This window comes from Lepidochelys olivacea (genome assembly GCF_965140295.1).
Source record: "Lepidochelys olivacea isolate rLepOli2 genome assembly, chromosome: 1".
In the NCBI taxonomy this organism is placed as follows: domain Eukaryota; kingdom Metazoa; phylum Chordata; order Testudines; family Cheloniidae; genus Lepidochelys; species Lepidochelys olivacea.
In genome coordinates, this window is record NC_140411.1 from 238,975,399 (window position 1) to 238,995,790 (window position 20,392).

The following is a 20,392-nucleotide window of genomic DNA, read 5'->3' on the forward strand; positions in this document are numbered from 1 at the left end:
ATACAAAATTTCCTAGTGTGGACAATAGCTATAAATGGAGCCCAATCATATAGCTTCACCTTTTATGTGCTCACAGCATCTAATATTAAAACTTTGGGCCTCTGGCATAGACTATTCTTCTAACCCTGCCCCACACACACTTACCAGAGTCTCATCTTCTTCAAAAATAGTGTGCTAGGCCTACAAAGTGAATCTGCCCGTAGCCAATTCTGGGTAACTGTGGCTAGGGATAAACTTCAAGATAAACCAACAAAAAGTTATTTTGCAAGTTGCATCACCTCCCTCCCCTACAGCTAATAGGAAGGGATGCCCCAGTCCTCCTCTCTCTCTCTCTCTCTCTCCTTATTTCAGACTCTGTTTGCCTCATTTTCTGTCCTCACAGGGTATCCTGGCTTATAGAGAGCACTGCTTGCTCTTACAGGTACTTCCCACCTACTGAAGAGTTGTGCATTATACCCTCCATATCAGCCAACTCTGGAAGGGCTCTGCAGAGTTGCTGGGAGTCTGCCTCCTGGCTATAACACACCATGATTATGTGAAATAGACATGGAGAAGTTGAGATTAAAAGGGTGAAATGATGAGCCCAGAAAAATGACAAGTTTTAGAACCTCTCCTCCTCCTTGCTTGGACCCGTTAAATCTGTAGTTAGTCACTGCCTCAGGGAGGACTGGGCTCCTTAACACATGTCCTTGTCAGGATCAATAGAGCAAGGGAGTGACTACTCACATGCTGATGCCTCGGGAAACCTGCCACCAAAACCAGGGGGGAAAATGAAGGCAAAAATGTATTTTATTTGTTTGATAAAGGCATATTTTCAAAAAAAAATAATCATTTAAGTATCTGAGTAGCTTCACGAGTTTGTTTATATTTTTTGTTTAGGAATGTCTCTCAGGTCCTTTCTTTGCCAGAAGCATGGTGGGCAAAATCAGGAACTCCGGCTTCCCCAATGTATTTGACAACTCTATGGATTATTCAAGCTTTCCCACTGAATACAATAAAAGAGTGATTGAATAAAAATAAATAAAATCATGCTTTCCACTTATTCCATAGGAGACTCTCACAGTGTTGACAAACATAATTGAATTAAGACTCCTCCAACAGCTCTGAGAGGTAGCCAGGTATTATTATTCCCATGTTACAGATGGTAAAATGGAGAGCGAGAGAAGGTAAAATTTTCAAAGGCACTGAAAGTGACATATAGAAAGTCAATGAGACTTAGGATCCTAAAAACTGAAATCACATTTTAAAATGAGACTTAGGTCTTGCAACACTGAGTAGATCATCACATAATGCATATAAATATCTGGACCCAAGTCAATTTGGAAAATGGGATTTAGATTCCTAAGTCACTTAGAAGTTTTTGAAATTTTACCCAGAGAAACTGCATGTATTTGCCTTAGACATAATTTGTGACTTTGGTCAAACCAGGAATACAACCCAGATCTTCTTACTCCCAGCCTAATGCCGTAATCAGAAACAAAACAATATTAATTCAACACCTCTGCAATCATGAGTGTAATCTTAGAAATCATTGCATCAGTGGCAGTAACAGGATACTCCAGTGGTTCTCAAATGGTGGTCTGTGAAGAGATGGCTGTTTGCATGGTGTTGGCTCCCCTTCTTGTTTTCCAGCTGCTAAATTCCATTAAGAGACACCTAAAAATACATTAAATACTTCCTTTTGTTACTTTTCCATATGAGCAATTTCTGCAGTTGCCACTGGGATGCTATGCGATGACTAACGGAGAGGAGGTGGCTGCACGATCTTGAACTGGAAGGGGGGTGGTTCATGTGAGAGACTCTCAAGATATGTTTCACACTAGGAAAATGTTGAAGAACCCCTAGGAAAGGCTTATGAAACCAAGCAAGATATAGGGAAATTTCCTCCTACCTGCCAATTTTATTAATGCTTCACGGTTACTTTCATTCAACAACAACAGAAAACATTCTTAAGGCGGTTGGCTACTTTATGTGCTGCTTAATCAGGACACCAATTAGCATAATTTTCATTATTAGGGACACAATGACAAGATTTAAATGGTGTTTGACACACAGCTGAATAGCTGTGAAAATCTAAACCCAGGTCTTTGAATACAGAAGGTACCAATTCTTTGAGAAAAGACAAGATGCATGTGAATATCATTTTTATTAGGGATATAGGAATTACAACTAATAATAGTAATATAGAGCTGTTCATGAGCACATCTCAAAGACCATCACAACAGTTTTTAGTGTATTTGTCCTCACAACACCCTTGTGAGGTGGGGCAGTGCTATTATCCCCATTTTACAGATGGGTAATTGAGGCACAGAAAAGTAAGGGACTTGCCTAAATTCACAGAGGAAGTGTGTGGTGCACAGGGAATTGAAGCACAGTTTACCACTTCCTAGACTGGTGCCCTAACCATCCTTACCATACCAGATCAGACTAGTGGTTCATCTAATCCAATCTCTGGCAGTGGCCAGTATCAGACACTTCAAAGGTAAATCCAAGAAACCAACTGGACAAAAACAGAAGAACATGTCCATAGGAAAAGTTTCTTCCTAACTTCCTGTCAAGTAGGATTGACTTATTTTCCAAAGCATGAAGTTTTATATCCTTTTCATTCTTTTATATTTTTTTCAGCACATGACTTGATGTCATTTAAAGTCTTTGCAGATTGCTTTTTTTTTTAATGGCTGTCTCCTAATCAGATTGCTACTTACTCCTTTCATTCTGACTTTAGATTTGAGAGAAGCCCATGCCCACCACTAAAGGTATGTAGTTATCCTGTAAATAGAACAATCTAAATCAAACTTGCCCCTTTCAGTTGTTGCTGCCACCTTCCTTGGTTGCTCAGCCTTCCCCCTCACCTGTTCTTCAGAACCATTTCTCATTTTAGCATCACCTCCTAGTTTTTCACTCCTCCTTTCCTCTCCAGGCCTTGCTAACATCTCCCACTTAACTTCTCTCCCACCCCTCCAACTGTGTCTCCACCCACTCCTCTATCATCACTTCCTGACTGACATTCCATTCCCCTCCCTCTTCCCCACAAACATTCCAATCTATACCGCCCGCCCTCCCACCCTCCGCTGCTGGCTGCTGCTCCATCCTACATTCCGCCTTCTATGCCAATACTATCTTGATTTAAACCAGAAATCTCAACCAGTCTGCTTTGGGAATGTGAGAAGAAATTCTATTTTAATCAAAATAATCCAGGAATGCAGGAGTCATCTGAGATAATATGCTGTCCACTGCGATATCTCATTAAAGATGATTCAACTGTACAATATTTATTATTAGAAAGGGAGGGAGATGTCAAATCATTTGAAGAATACCCTCTTTTAAAATTCAAAGTGGGGTAAGAATAATGTCAGTTAAATGCCTTGTTACCTTAACATGCCTGCAGGTATCCTCAAAATGTCTACCTTGCCTTCCAACCAATTCAGTTTGACATACGTCCAAAAGGTGGAACCTTCAAGAAAAAAATGAAATGGCATGAGAACTCCTGTGCTTTGTTTTATTTTTATTCTCTCCCTTGGCCACGTGCACCTCTGTTAGGTTTCTCCAACCTAGAATTGCTGCCGCTTAGTGCTACCCATTTTGGTAGAACCTTGGATTGGGATTTTCCAATGAAAGGAAGAATCTAAAGCCCCAGTTCTGTGCCGGACTTCAGTGAGGCTCCAGAAACTTGCCCACACACAGGCTCAGTGCTCTAGACAGGTCACAAATCCAGAGTGTAGGCAATAGTGTGTCAAGATCAAACTAGCATGTTTCTGAATGTCTTATTTATTCCCCTTGTATAATCTCTGTCTACCTCCAACTAGAGGGGAATCACGCCATCATGAATATCTACCTGCTGAGTGGGCTAAATTCAGCATCTTTCCGAGTTCCGATAATGCTGCTGCTTTCTGATTAGCTGACATTTGTGCTGAGTATCACAAGCCTCATGGTGTCGCCTCCATAATATTCCCTACTCTTGTGTCAAAGTAATTGTGAGTAGACAGAGGGCCAGAGTCTGTCCTGTTACACCAGTGTAACTTTCCTACTGGCCTAAGTGGAGTTGCTCTAGATTTACACCAGTGCAACTGAGAGTCAAAACTGGCCCAGAGTCAGATTTCAAACGTGGACCTCCATTTTATTATGCCACTAAACGGGGACTGATCTATTTTGTGATTCTTGCTTGAGGTGGCACTTCTGAAACAGCAAAAAGAAAAGTGGGGGCACAGCAGGTTAGCATAGTAACATACTACCAGACTATGTTGTGGAACTTCTGAACATATCTACCTTCCTACCTGTCTCATGGACAGCTTCATCTGTTAGTAAGGAAAAGAATGGGCAACCGATCAAAATACCAAATACGGAATACTTTGAAAAGGCACGGCATCCTGTCAGAGAATTCACAGGAGTGGAATGACAAATAGAAATCGCATAGGTGTAATCTATTCTCATTACAAGATTGCTTCAATATAGTCTACATCCCAGACAGCCTCCAATACAAGTTTACCATCCAGTGTGACTACAAAATGAACAAATGGGCAGCATAAGGCAACGAGCATGTGCACAAAGGGCTGTACCTTATATTCATCTGGCACAATTTTCTTCTGTTAGTTTTATCACCATGTAGTGTTACTAAAATATCTACGGATTTAAAATGACATCAGCATGGTAGAGATTTACAACGCCAACTAAGAAGTCACACTATATAATCCATATCTGCATTGACAGGGTACTATACCCTCCCATTTCTCCCCAATGCATGCGTGTGTGGGTCCAGTTATTTTATATATAAATATTGTATATTGTCTTTGTGCATGCAGCCTTTTCTAAATATTTTTAGTGAGATTGGTGCTTATGAAAGATGCTGGATAGCTAGCCCTAGAATAGGAACAGTGCATTATGAATTCTTCACAACACCCCACCATGTGCCTTAGTCCTGACCCAAAGCGAACACCTCTAGGGTTACTGTGTTAGTTCTGAAAAGTCCCTGCGGAAGGGCGAGATATCGGTTATTAATATTATACCAATGGCTAATCTGTGGAGACAGCCCCCAGTAGGTGCCATTGTACTAGTAGTACTTTTGTGATGTAGTGTCCTGTTCACTGGGAACTAGACTGAGATCACTAACCGATTTCAAATAGGCCAACTGGGTCAGGGCTGAACCAGCAACATTGAGTTAAAGCCTTTAGATTCCCATTATCAATCCCCTGAGCTAGTCTCAGAGGGGGTGTCTATAGAGCAATTCAAAACTTGTGGCTGGCCTGTGCCAGCTGACTCAGGCTCACAGGGCTCTGGCTAAGGGGCTGTTTAACTGCGGAGTAGATGTTCAGGCTCAGGCTGGATCCCAGGCTCTAGGACTTCGCAACGGGGGAGGGTCCCAGAGCTGGGGCTGCGGCCCAAGCCTGAACATCTACTCCGCAGTTAAACATCCCCTTAGCCTGAGCCCAAGTCAGCTGACACAGGCCTACCACGGATGTCTATTTGCAGTGCAGATATATCCAAAGAAACAGCAAATAAGGCACTGGACACTAGGTCAGGACAGGTGAGTTCTATTCCTCGCTCTGCAACTTACTGGTCGGGTGACCTTGGGCAACGCATTTCACCTCTGTTTCTCCTCGCACCCTTTCTCGGTCTAGATCATCGAGCTCAATGGAGTTCTGCTCTTGCTTAGAAACTTTAACACAATACATTTTTTAAATATTCTTTACATTTCAGTGGTAAGGCCCTGATTTATATCCCATATAACTCCCTGGATCTAATGACACTGGATGGCATGTAAGTCAGTGAAGAATTTGCCCCTATAAACTGAGGGTCTGCTTCTCCACTTCCCTACATCTTGTGTAGTCATTTACACGTTTGCCAAGTTGGTATCCATCCCAACCCGAGTGGGAGCAGTTTATACTTACTTTGTTCTCACTTTGACTATGCAAACTGCAAGGCAGTGAAAAATACAGTATTTGGACCAAACTATGCATTTAGTTGCAGACATAGAATGGGGCTCCCCGGGTATAAATGAGCACAGTTTGTTTTCTAGTTGTTTTATTGGCCTAAACACAATATTAAATGCAACACAGCTCAGTTTATAAAGATAGGGATCTTCTTGCTAGATCTCTTTATAATAGCTTAGACTATCCTTTTATAAAATCTTTATATATATTATACATACCCCATATTGTACCTGGTTATCTTTTGTCAGATAATGAGGCTGTCATTTTGGAGAAATATTGAAAGAAAAAAAAAGGTAAACTTGCTCCTGATATTAGCTCTGAAGTGCTGGGTAATTGTAGAGGGCCCTGGGCAAAAACAAAACACAGATGTGTAGTAGTTACAGCACATCGTGTCTGAACTTGTCTTTGTTAGTGCACATGAAAAGGTTAATGCTGTTCAATTCCTTCATCACAGAGTGAGGGATCGGGGCATCTTTGAAATCTAAACTTACCCACAGTGCAGTTGATGTGATTCCTGGGAGAATCGTTTTACTTACAAGTTAGTTAATTGACATTCATATTACTGAACAATGTGCTGGTGCATTATATATATATAAAAAAAACCCCTAAGAGATTGCTGGTAGTATGCTTATTGCAAGATAAAGCTTTGCTGCTGTCTACCAACAGCATATGGCAAGGTCTCAGCCACCTACTAACTACAAAGGCTTTATCTTACTAACCAAGACAGATACCAGGACTGGGTCCCTGCAAGGGCTCTTCAGTGGCATGTGTAACAATTTTAAGGAATAAAACTACATTTAAAGTGGAGGAATTTATGATGATTTAAATTCAATACCAATTAAAATTCTATGGGGCTAATTCTCCACTGCCTTGCAGAGTCAGTTAAAGTGAGAACAAAGCAGGTATTAAATCTGTCAGTCAGGCTGTGATGGATACCAACTTGGCGAAAGTGTAAATGACGACAAGGTACAAGGAAGTGGCAAAGCAGACCCTCAGCTTATAGGGCTAAATCTTTCACTGACTTACACGCCATCCAGTGTCATTAAATCAGTGGAGTTACAAGGGATATAAATCAGAGCCTTACAACTGAAATCTGAAGAATATTTAAAACAAAGCTGATCTTTTGCTATTCCCAGGTGATTCCCCTGGCTCCTGAGAATGGGCATCTCCTTTTCCTCTCCAGGCTCCGGTTTGTTGTCTGCCTTCTAACTGACAGGAGGTTCTGACAACTGTCTCCTTCCATGTGGGCTAGGGGATCTATTCCTCAGCCCCAGTGCCGCTAGCTGCTCTTCTATGCACTGTGTCCAGCGTATATGAATGAAATAGAGCTGGTTCAGGCTCACAGGGCTCATGTTACTGTCCTAAAAATATCTATGCAGACATTTTGGCTGAGGCTGAAACTAGGGCTCTGAAGCCCACCTCCATCCCTAAGTTTCAGGGCCTGAGCTGCAACACCTACACAGCTTTTTTTAGTACGGTAGCACAAGCCTGAGTCTGTCGACACAGGTGCTTAGATGCGTTGTATGGATGGCCGCTTCTGCATAGACAAACCCAAGGTGACATAGAAGCCTAAGTCCCATTTTTCAAAAGTGACTTCGGCACTTAGGAGGCCTTTCAGTGGAGGAGTTCAAAGAGGCTTACGCTCCAAAATACCTACATAATTTTTTTTAAAATAGGACGTGGACTCCTAAGTCACTTAGGTGCTTTTGAAAATGTTATTCCTGTCTAGATGCGAAACCATGTTAGCATCTTCCTAGGTAACAAAACTCAGTCCCTGTAGGCCTTTTCTACACTAAATTGTTCTTGGTGTAAGCAGTATCCCAACCTGTAAGGATCTAGAGACTAGAACCACAGTCTGGAGAGCCTGAGACAGCTGATGTTCCACAATGCCGCACGCAGGGAGCTCTATGAAGAGTAGGTGCCAAGAGATATGCTGCCCAAGAGACCCAGAGTGACAGTAGCCTGTAGCCCTCTGATTGGTCAAGCACCCTATTTAACCCAGGTTTTGTCCCACGAAATTGTCTGGGTAGCCACACAGATTTTGACCTGCTGTAATACCAGACTTCGCTTGATCAGATCTCCAATCTCCAACTACAGCCTGACTACAACCCTGACTCTTGCCTCCTGTTTCCAATCTGGTACTACCTCTGGTCTCCCACTCCAGCCCGACTCTGGCCCTCATTCCTGCTGCTCAGTTCTAACCTAGTACTGCCTCTGAACTCCAGCCTGACTATGACACTGACTCTTGCCTCCTGATTCCAGCCTGGTATTATCTCTGGTCTCCAACCCTGGCCTGACTCTGACCCTGACTCTTGTTTATGGAACCTGGCTCTTGCGATTACTCCAACTCCTGCCTAGTGACTACCATCCCTGGTGAGCAGACCGCAGGCCAGCTGTGACCACTAGCCAGACCACCTACACCTACACCTGGTCCCTTACAGTTTGCCCACATCCACTTCTGACCCCCTGCATGGGAGCCCCTGAACAGGGATATGGAAGGGGCAGGTCAACCAACACCCACCAACCCCCTGGGGTACTGGATTCCCCACGAGCAGGTCATGCAACTCTAAACCATCCCAGTGGCTCAGATCCTAGCAGAAAATCAGACACTCTGTGAACAGCTAACACAGTCCCAGGAAGAAAAGTCTGTGCTCCAGGCCTACAATTCCATGCTGTAGGCCACTGCCCTTTGAACTGAGCCCCACAGTACCACAACCCGAACATTTTGATACGAACCACCAGATGTTCAGTGGGTTCCTGAACCAATGTCATCTCTTTTTCCTGCCCCGCCCTCAACTGTATCCCACCAACAAGTCCAGGGTGGGATTAGTGACCAGTTTGCTTACAGAAGAAGCGCTGGACTGGGACTCCCCCGTGCTGGACCAAAGCAGCCCAGTGTTAAAGGACTGGAATGCCTTCCTGCAAACATTTTCCATAGTCTTTGATGACCTCATCACACTCGCTCCATGGAAGCAACACTGCAAAGGCTCCAGCAAGGGGCAAGGGCCAACTGCCTTGTATGGTGCCCAGTTCTGGCAACTTGCAGCTGATGTTGAGTGGAACGAGGCCGCCCAACTGCATCATTTTCAGCATGAGCTCAGTGAGGAAGTGAAAGACTAGCTAGGCAGCACTGAGAGCCCGACGCATTTGGATGCATCAACCAACCTCTTTCTCCACATTTCAGAGTAACAGCCGTGTTAGTCTGTATTCGCAAAAAGAAAAGGAGTACTTGTGGCACCTTAGCGACTAACCAATTTATTTGAGCATAAACTTTCATGAGCTACAGCTCACTTCATCAGATGCATACTGTGGAAAGTCTAAAAGATCTTTTTATATACACACAAAGCATGAAAAAATACCTCCTCCCACCCCACTCTCCTGCTGGTAATAGCTTATCTAAAGTGATCACTCTCCTTACAATGTGTATGATAATCAAGTTGGGCCATTTCCAGCACAAATCCAGGTTTTCTCACACACACACCCCCGCCACCACACACACAAACCCACTCTCCTGCTGGTAATAGCTTATCTAAAGTGACCATTCTCCTTACAATGTGTATGATAATCAAGGTGGGCCATTTCCAGCACAAATCCAGGGTTTAACAAGAACGTCGGGGGTGGGGGGTGGGGTAGGAAAAAACAAGGGGAAATAGGTTACCTTGCATAATGACTTAGCCACTCCCAGTCTCTATTCAAGCCTAAGTTAATTGTATCAAATTTGCAAATGAATTCCAATTCAACAGTTTCTCGCTGGAGTCTGGATTTGAAGTTTTTTTGTTGTAATATCACAACTTTCATGTCTGTAATTGCGTGACCAGAGATTGAAGTGTTCTCTGACTGGTTTATGAATGTTATAATTCTTGACATCTGATTTGTGTCCATTTATTCTTTTACGTAGAGACTGTCCAGTTTGATCAATGTACATGGCAGAGGGGCATTGCTGGCACATGATGGCATATATCACATTGGTGGATGTGCAGGTGAACAAGCCTCTGATAGTGTGGCTGATGTTATTAGGCCCTGTGATGGTGTCCCCTGAATAGATATGTGGGCACAGTTGGCAACGGGCTTTGTTGCAAGGATAGGTTCCTGGGTTAGTGGTTCTGTTGTGTGGTATGTGGTTGCTGGTGAGTATTTGCTTCAGGTTGGGGGGCTGTTTGTAGGCAAGGACTGGCCTGTCTCCCAAGATTTGTGAGAGTGTTGGGTCATCCTTCAGGATAGGTTGTAGATCCTTAATAATGCGTTGGAGGGGTTTTAGTTGGGGGCTGAAGGTGATGGCTAGTGGCGTTCTGTTATTTTCTTTGTTAGGCCTGTCCTGTAGTAGGAGACTTCTGGGAACTCTTCTGGCTCTATCAGTCTGTTTCTTCACTTCAGCAGGTGAGTATTGTAGTTGTAAGAATGCTTGATAGAGATCTTGTAGGTGTTTGTCTCTGTCTGAGGGGTTGGAGCAAATGCAGTTGTATCGCAGAGCTTGGCTGTAGACGATGGATCGTGTGGTGTGGGCAGGGTGAAAGCTGGAGGCATGTAGGTAGGAATAGCAGTCAGTAGGTTTCCAGTATAGGGTGGTGTTTATGTGACCATCATTTATTAGCTCTGTAGTGTCCAGGAAGTGGATCTCTTGTGTGGACTGGACCAGGCTGAGGTTGATGGTGGGATGGAAATTGTTGAAATCATGGTGGAATTCCTCAAGGGCTTCTTTTCCATGGGTCCAGATGATTAAGATGTCATCAATATAGCGCAAGTAAAGTAGGGGCATTAGGGGACGAGAGCTGAGGAAGCGTTGTTCTAAGTCAGCCATAAAAATGTTGGCATACTGTGGGGCCATGCGGGTACCCATAGCAATGCCACTGATCTGAGGGTATACATCGTCCCCAAATGTAAAATAGTTATGGGTAAGGACAAAGTCACAAAGTTCAGCCACCAGGTTAGCCATGACATTATCGGGGATAGTGTTCTTGACGGCTTGTGGTCCATCTTTGTGTGGAATGTTGGTGTAGAGGGCTTCTACATCCATAGTGGCCAGGATGGTGTTATCAGGAAGATCACCGATGGATTGTAGTTTCCTCAGGAAGTCAGTGGTGTCTCGAAGGTAGCTGGGAGTGCTGGTAGCGTAGGGCCTGAGGAGGGAGTCTACATAGCCAGACAATCCTGCTGTCAGGGTGCCAATGCCTGAGATGATGGGGCGCCCAGGATTTCCAGGTTTATGGATCTTGGGTAGCAGATAGAATATCCCAGGTCGGGGCTCCAGGGGTGTGTCTGTGCGGATTTGATCTTGTGCTTTTTCAGGGAGTTTCTTAAGCAAAAGTTGTAGTTTCTTTTGGTAACTCTCAGTGGGATCAGAGGGTAATGGCTTGTAGAAAGTGGTGTTGGAGAGCTTCCGAGCAGCCTCTTGTTCATATTCCGACCAATTCATGATGACAACAGCACCTCCTTTGTACATTGTAAGGAGAGTGGTCACTTTAGATAAACTATTACCAGCAGGAGAGTGGGTTTGTGTGTGTGGTGGGGGGGGGTGAGAAAACCTGGATTTGTGCTGGAAATGGCCCAACTTGATTATCATACACATTGTAAGGAGAGTGATCACTTTAGATAAGCTATTACCAGCAGGAGAGTGGGGTGGGAGGAGGTATTTTTTCATGCTTTGTGTGTATATAAAAAGATCCTCTACACTTTCCACAGTATGCATCCAACGAAGTGAGCTGTAGTTCACGAAAGCTTATGCTCAAATAAATTGGTTAGTCTCTAAGGTGCCACAAGTACTCCTTTTCTCTCCACATTGATATCCGGCTGCATGAGCAAAAGGAGAAGAGGAGGGGCACCCTGCTACCAGTCCAGCTATACCCTACCCCAAAAACCTCAGGGCTCAACCAGGAACTGATGCAGGTTGATCTGGAACACCAACACCTGATCTTGGAAGAAATGGAACAGTGATGCCACAATAACCTATGTTTTTATTGTGGAGCACCAGGACATGCTCTTACCTCATGCCCACTGCAAACCTCGAACCCTCAAGGAGTTGGAAAACAAGTGCGCCCAGGCCACTTAGGGGGAGCAGGCCTGGGCACCACCCAGATGCTGTGCTAAGGAACTAATCCCCAGCCCTCAAAAGAAACCCGATCCAGGACACATGGGTCCTCCCCACACTTCCAAGTATAAATGGAGTTATATACCTGGGATGCGGCCAAGCCAATTACCCCCCTCCAGGGGCTCAGTCAATACCAGGACTACTGATAACTTCAGAGATGTCAAAGCCACTCAAGCACGATGAATCTCCCTTGTTTAAAGTCCACATCAGTTCTCGTAGAAACAATTGATGGGTCCCTCCTGTCCTCAGGGCCAGTGACTCAAGAAACAGTGCCCCTAGAGGCTGTAATCCTGGGCCATGGGGAAGTGCTACAGTTCAACATGATCCATTCCCCATATTCTCCCCTAATTCTTGGCATCACCTGGCTGGAGAAGCATGACCCTTGCATCTTCTGGAGAGAAAAGAGGATCAACTTCCCTTCTGACTACTGCCAAAGGGTCTTCCTGTGCAGAGGAGCTAGCCCCAAACTTCTTGTCCTAGGCTCCTAAGGCCAACTGGAAGTGACCACACCTGTGGAGTGACTCCAGCTGGTGGCAGCTAGCCAGAAGGAATCATCCCAAGCCTAAATCCCCATCTCCCTGAAAAATATTGGGATTACATGGACATTTTCGAAAAGAAGAACATGGACATGCTCACCCCTGCACCAAGATTATTACTGCCCTATAGATCTGCAACCCAGGGCGAAGGTCCCTTATGGACAGATCTATTCAATGTCCGAGCCTGAACCTGCAGCCCTTCATGACTACATCTAGGAACACCTGGCCAAGGGCTTCACCCAGTGCTCCACCTTCCCTGCAGGGGCTCCAACTCTTTTCATCAAGAAAAAGGATGGGACGCTATGCTTTTGCATAGACTATTGGGGCCCCAAACCATGTCAGGATCCAAAACCCGTATCCTCTGCCTTTGATCTCAGAGTTACTAGATTGCGTAAGGTCTGCCAGAATCGTCACAAAACTGGAACTCAGGGGTTCTTACAAAGTAGCGCACATCAGGGCAGGAGACAAATGGAATTCTGTGTTTCAAACCCACTATGGGCACTTTGAAGATTTAGTAATGCCATTTGGGCTGACCAATGCACCTGTGATCTTTCAACACTTCATGAATGACATATTTAGTGATATCCTGGACCAGTATGTAGTGATCTATCTCCATGACACACTTGTGGTTCTTCCATCCTGCAAAGCCTATGAAAGCATGGCCTATTTGTGAAGCTGGAAAAACTGTACCTTTGACCAGTCCTTCACAGAGGACTTCTTGGATTACATCCTTTCCACAGAGGGTGGACCCTCAGAAGGTGAAGACCATCCAGACTGGGCTCAGGTCCTGCTAGATTGCCAAGGTTGTTTGGACACCCAAAGCTCACCAGGCTTTCAAACCATTCAAGGCTGATTTCACCACCATCCCAATTCCAGCACATCCAGCCCTGGTCCAGGCATTCATAGTGGAAGCCAAAGCTTCCAATTTAGCCCTGGAGTTACTCTCCCAGAGGCATAATCTGCAGGAAGTCCTGCACCCTGCACCTGCTATTCCCAAAAACTCATCCCAGCTGACCAGAATTATGAAATATTAAATAAGGAACTATTTGCAATCAAATCAGCCTTCAAAGAGTGGCACTGTCACCTCAAGGGAGCCCAAGAACCAGTGCAAGTCTTTCCAGACTATAAAAACCTCAAATATCAGTGGAAGGCTCAAGCCTTAAACCAAATACCACCCAGGTGAGCGGTATTTTTCTCTTGGTTTGATTTTATCATCACCTAGCAGCTGGGAACCAGGAATGGGAAAACTGACACCTTATCCCGAAAGAGAAATCCTACCAAGAAAGCGAGGAGCCTAGCCAAGAATCACCCTGCAACTTCCTCAGTGCCACAAAACACCAAGACATGCTTGATTTAATCTGGTCCGCTTTGCAGGGTGATCTGTTGGCCCAGGAGGTGATGGAACAGCCTGAGCAAAGAGACAGAACCAAGAGGCAGTGCTCCACACAGGAAGGGATCATCTACCTCAGTGGTCACATATACTTTCCAACAGGGTGCCCCCGGCTAGAAGTGCTCCATCTCCAAGGAAGTATGGGCTGGATGAATGCACTATAAGGTGGGTAGAAAGCTGGCTAGATTGTCGGGCTCAACGGGTAGTGATCAATGGCTCCCTGTCTAGTTGGCAGCCGGTATCAAGTGGAGTGCCCCAAGGGTCGGTCCTGGGGCCGGTTTTATTCAATATCTTCATAAATGATCTGGAGGATGGTGTGGATTGCACTCTCAGCAAATTTGCGGATGATACTAAACTGGGAGGAGTGGTAGATACACTGGAGGGGAGGGATAGGATACAGAAGGACCTAGACCAATTGGAAGATTGGGCCAAAAGGAATTTGATGAGGTTCAATAAGGATAAGTGCAGGGTCCTGCACTTAGGACGGAAGAACCCAATGCACAGCTACAGACTAGGGACCGAATGGCTAGGCAGCAGTTCTGCGGAAAAGGACCTAGGGGTGACAGTGGACGAGAAGCTGGATATGAGTCAGCAGTGTGCCCTTGTTGCCAAGAAGGCCAATGGCATTTTGGGATGTATAAGTAGGGGCATAGCGAGCAGATCGAGGGACGTGATCGTTCCCCTCTATTCGACATTGGTGAGGCCTCATCTGGAGTACTGTGTCCAGTTTTGGGCCCCACACTACAAGAAGGATGTGGATAAATTGGAGAGAGTCCAGCGAAGGGCAACAAAAATGATTAGGGGACTGGAACACATGAGTTATGAGAAGAGGCTGAGGGAGCTGGGATTGTTTAGCCTGCAGAAGAGAAGAATGAGGGGGGATTTGATAGCTGCTTTCAACTACCTGAAAGGGGGTTCCAAAGAGGATGGCTCTAGACTGTTCTCAATGGTAGCAGATGACAGAACGAGGAGTAATGGTCTCAAGTTGCAGTGGGGGAGGTTTAGATTGGATATTAGGAAAAACTTTTTCACTAAGAGGGTGGTGAAACACTGGAATGCGTTACCTAGGGAGGTGGTAGAATCTCGTTCCTTAGAGGTTTTTAAGGTCAGGCTTGACAAAGCCCTGGCTGGGATTATTTAACTGGGAATTGGTCCTGCTTTGAGCAGGGGGTTGGACTAGATGATCTTCTGGGGTCCCTTCCAACCCTGATATTCTATGATTCTATGATTCTATGATCTCTGCCATAACACTCCATTCCTGCCAACAGCCTGCCAATTCAACAGCCTTAAGACCTTCCACACAGCTTTTCATTTCTTCAGGTGGCCCATATTCAGGCCGAAGTTCAGGACTATGTTAACTCTTGTGACATGTGTGCACCCACCAACACACCATATGCTAAGTCCCTCAGCACCCTAGTATCCCTGGAGACCCCTTCTAGACCTTGGGCCTCAACCACCCTGGACTTCATAGTTGAACTCCCTGACTCACACAGAAGTTTTGACTGTTGTAGACCAACTAACCAAGATGGCATACTACGTCCTCTGTAACAGCCTGCCCTCTGGTGAAACAAAGACTCAATGGCTAGTGATTCATATGGTCCATGTTCATGGGTTTCCAGCCTGTGTCACCTCGGATCGAGGCCCTGCAATTTGTCTCACGCTTCTGGCGTGAAGCATTCCGGCTAATGGACATTCATGCTTTTACCTCCTTCATGTATCATCCCCAGATAGATGGGCAAATGGAGAGGGTGAACCAAGTATTAGAGCAATACCTGAGGTACTTTGTCAACTCCCATCAAGACAACTAATTCTCCCACCTGCCACATGATGATTCCCTTCTTTGACAATTATGATTACCACCCTCACTTCCATCTGGCTTTGCCAGCCACCTCCCCAAATCCTGCAGCTTCCGACTGGGTCCAATGAATTCACCATATCCAGGAGGAACTTAAGGACCACCTCAAAGATGTGAAAAGAGACTATAAGTAAGGCTATGAGTCTGTCATGGAGGTTACAGAAGTCACAGATTCCATGACTTTCCATGATTTCCATGATTTCTGCAGCGGCCTGTGCAGCCTCTGGGCCAGCAGCAGCAGTTTGGGTATAGGAGGGGGCTCAGGGCTAAGGTAGGGGCTTAGGGCTGCGAGAGGTACTTCCCTAGGGGTGCGGGGGCTGCCTGGCTCCCACTGGCATTGCCCTGCAGCTGCTAGGTGGAGGAGGAGCCAAGCAGGCAGCTCCACATGCTGTCTGTGCCTGCAGGCACCGCCCTTGCAGATCCCATTGGCTGCGGTTCCCGGCCAATGACAGCTGAGCAGCTGGCGCTTGTGGAGGGAGCAGCACGTGGATCCCCCTGGCCCCTCCAATGCCTAGGAGCCAGGGACATGTGGAGCTGGGTAGGGAGCCCCTGTCAGCCCCGCCAACCCTCCCCCACAGGACCAACAGGGGTCCCAGACTGCCCCCCAGAGCACCCACAGCCCCCCACCCAAGTTTTAGTTAGAAGTATACAGTAAAAGTCATGGACAGGTCACAGGCTATGAATTTTTGTTACTGCCCGTGACCTGTCCATGACTTTTACTAAAAATACCCATGACCAAAACATAGCTTCATCTATAAGTGGTACACAAACCAGGAAGGCTCAGCTCTCATGGTAGGGCAAAATGTCTGACTTGCCACAAAGCACCTCCGTACAAACAGGCTGTCCCACAAGCTAGACCACCAGTTCCTTGGATCTGTCCAGATCGGTCAGCAAATCAACCCCTTCGCTTTCAAATTACAGCTCCTTTGACCTTTTCAGGTACATTCCGCTTTCCATGTATCCCTCCTGAAGGCTTACACGGAGGACCTCTTTCCCGATTGGTCCCAAAAGCCAACCCCACCAGTCCAGCTCCAAGGACATGAAGAATATGTAGTCGATGCAATCCTCAACTCTAAATGGCAGAGGAGGGGACTGTACTACCTAATTGACTGGGAGGATGTAGTCTCAAAGAAAGCTTCTAGGAACCTGCTGCCCATGTCCATGCCCCTCACCTGGTAGAAAGGTTACATCGAGACCATCCAGATAAACCTACCCTGACAGAAAAGGGGCACCCCTGAAGAAGGTGGAGGGTGATGTAAGGACCTAGGGACTAGAGTCTGGGTCTGCAGAGTTATTTAGGTGTTTTTGAAAATGTTATTCCTGTCTAGATCAGAAACCATGTTAGCATCTTCCAAGAGAACAAAACTCTGTCCCTGTAGGCCTTTTCTACATGAACTTTTATTTAGTTTAAACAGTATCCCAGTCTATAAGGATTTGGGGATTAGAATCCAGGCCTGCAGAGCCTGGGACAGTTGATATTCCCACAGTGCCACCAGGAAACCAGATGCAGCCAGGACGCACCATGCAGAGTTCATGCCACAGGAAGTGCTGTCCAAGAGACCCAGACTAATGGCACTCTGCAGCCCTCTGATTGGCCAAGCACCCTATTTAACCCCAGGAAGTTGCCCCAGGAAGTTGTCCGGGCAGCCAAACAATCTTCAGCCTGCTAAAATGTTGGACTTTTTTTGCTCTCCTGACCTCAGGCCTCTAACTCCAGCCCGATTCTGACCCTTACTTTTGCCTCCTAATTCCAGATTTGGTACTACCTCTGATCTCCGGTCTCGGACTCCAGCCTGACTGTGATCCTGATTCTTGCTTACGGAACCTGTCTCTTGTGTGTCCTCCAATTCCTGCTTGCAACTACCATCCCTGGTAGGCAGACCTCAGCCCAGCTGTAGTCACTAGACCAGACCACCTAAGCCCTGGTCCCTTACACAACCATGTTAGAAACTAGTTTGGTCTTGCCTATCTGAATGGGTTGAATACACATGATGATAAGGAAATCTGTTCCAACCATGGATTTTCAAATGTAGTATATTTAAAATATTTAATATAGATTTCATTGACAGTCTTTATAGTAGTGTTAACAGTGCTAGTCCAATATACTGGACAGTGTGCATTTAATGGTGCTAGTCCCAGGGTGAATGATCACATATGGTGGATTTCATTTCCCCTGAGAAACTGGATTTAATGCGGGTGATGTGGATAAAGACTGAGTATTAATAGATGCCCCCAACCAACCAGTGGCTTCAGTATATCTGTCCTTCAACTGCTACTCCAACTTCAGGGCTGGACTAGTAGCCTCAGTCACAGGCACACCTAGGTTGTGCAAGGTGATTGTGCCACTCCAGCGGCATCCTCTCTCTGGCTCAATTCCCCACACAACCCTCTGTGCTAGTTTATGGTGCACAAACGATAAGGAGGGTTCTTCTGCTCCCAATGTGAAGCCTCCCCAAATAGCTTAAAGAGGTGCAGAGGTCATGCAGATACCAGATTAATTGTTAAGACCATCTATGACTCAATTCTCTTACTTTTTTTTCCAGCTGTATGTGGCTTTGGAGGACTTTAGCCTTAGAGGATTAAATGATCTGACATCCTGCACAGCTGCACCCATACATGTGCCAAGGAGAAAACCCAAGGTTACAGGTTCCTCCCTATATTGTCAAGAGATAAAAGGATTTGTGGTTTCTAAGAGTGTCCATTCTTTTTGGGGGTGCCCAGTTTGAGGAACCAAATGCCTGATTTTTAGAGGTGTTGGTCACTCACTGCTGTCATTAATTTTATTTGGAGTAGGGAGGGCTCAGCATTTCTGAGATCCATACCCAAGGCATCTCCCATTGAGCACCAAAAAGTGGGTCACCCAAAAATCACTGTATGCTTTTAGACACCATTGCCATCTATATTTTAGCAAAAGGTCCACTTTGCACACAACTGTCTCCCACATTGGGGTCACCTCCTCTGCAGCAGTGTCCCCCACCATCTCTTTTCCTTGACCATACAGGCATTGCCCACCCCCGTTCTGTACCCAATGGAGATTCCTCTAATACAACCAGAGACTACCTTACACGATGCGGATCCACCCCTTTAAAGAGGATCTGGAGCAACCAGTGAAAGAGCTGTCCTGTAAAAGAGCAAGGTCAGAGATGATGGAGAGGCTCAGGGCCTCTGACCTCTCGCACCTTGGTGTGTCCATGGGGCCTGTGGGCCAAACATGCACTTTCATTTGTGTGGGAAGGTAGAAGAAGAAAGAAATTCTGGGGGAAGTGTCCACAACATGGATGTTAGAGAAGGGTATGATCTGCCCCATGATTATTTCTTAGCATGAAGACAGCCATTAGTGTGTATGCATTTATTGCCAAAAGGAAAATAAAGACAGGTATTGGTTCGCAAGGGAAGAAGGTAAATCTTATAATATTATGCTTCTGTATCATGCCAAAATAAAGGTTGCAGTAGCGAGTGAAGCATTTAAAGGGGAAAATTTCCACTGTACTGTTACTAACAAATTTTTAGATTCAACCTTCTTCATTCAGGGAAGAGAGATATCCTTATGCTTGCTGTTGGTGTCTTTTCAAAAATAACTCTAATTTCTCTTGCTATTTAATACATGGCAAAGCTCTTGACAACACTCACAGTCTTTATTAATTAAAGCCTAGGTGGTTGCAGCAGTCTGAGCGGGAGTATAATCCTTAAGATTCAGTCCCCCCCTCAAAAGAAAAAAAAACACGGTGATAGTTCGCCTGACAACAGGGTAAACAGATTATTGTGTTATTGCTGGCTGATTGCCGGAGTTATTTTGGAGCTTCATAATTCATTTAAAGAGATTTTTGACATTTATGAAATGACTTCTATAATCAACTGACAGTGCAATATCCTATAATTGTTCAATTAAAAATGACTACTAGTGCATTCATTTATTAGTAGAATCAGATAATTGTCTTGCCACTAAAGAGTACTTCACACTTTGAGCATCAAATGGAAATGTTTGAGTATAAATCTGTGACACAGCAGCCAAAGTCCTGGGGATTTTTCAAGTGAAGGTGTAATTATTACAGTCCTCTGAAGTAAATATGGTTTCATGTGATAATCTTTAAATGGATTGTGTGTGTCTTACAAGAAACACTTCTGCATAAACTGCATAAACTATTGCATCTGGTGAGATGGACACGAATGCATTTCCTACGACCACCAAAGATCATGTCATTTTAAAAACGGACAGTATAAAACTCACATCGAAATCCCAAAGCTGGATTCAGCTCTCTCCATTCTCATTTATCTTTTCGTTTCTTGGGAATGCAAGTTATTACCTAGGTAAGGTGACCACGAATGACTGCATTGATAAATCATTTTTGTATGGGAGACTCCTCTGGGATCAGAATTCACAAGCTACAACTTCCAGACACACAAACATGTAGGGACCGATCCTGGAAGATCCTGAGTGTGTGAATCCTTAAAGCTAACTGAAGTCTATGGAACATGAGAACCTTAGCACCTTGCACAATTAGGCACACAAACAGTTTCAAAGTACAGAATTTCTCTTCAGTACTTGCATTATCACAAACCGTCGGCTAAGCAAAATCATAAATCAATTTTTCATTAAAT

The 20,392-nt window shown here is 45.1% G+C and overlaps 1 long non-coding RNA gene across 1 annotated transcript in view; it reads right to left on the minus strand.

Annotated features, from left to right (window-relative positions):
• Nucleotides 1-1,462: 1,462 nt before the first annotated feature.
• LOC311515170 overlaps nucleotides 1,463-20,392 on the minus strand; it is a 21,272-nt gene continuing 2,342 nt past the window's right edge. Inside the window, exons 2-3 of the long non-coding RNA XR_014710071.1 lie at nucleotides 3,373-3,454; nucleotides 1,463-1,656 (exon numbers count right to left, since the gene is read on the minus strand). This is a non-coding gene — a long non-coding RNA (uncharacterized lncRNA). The remainder of the gene's footprint in view (nucleotides 1,657-3,372; nucleotides 3,455-20,392) is intronic.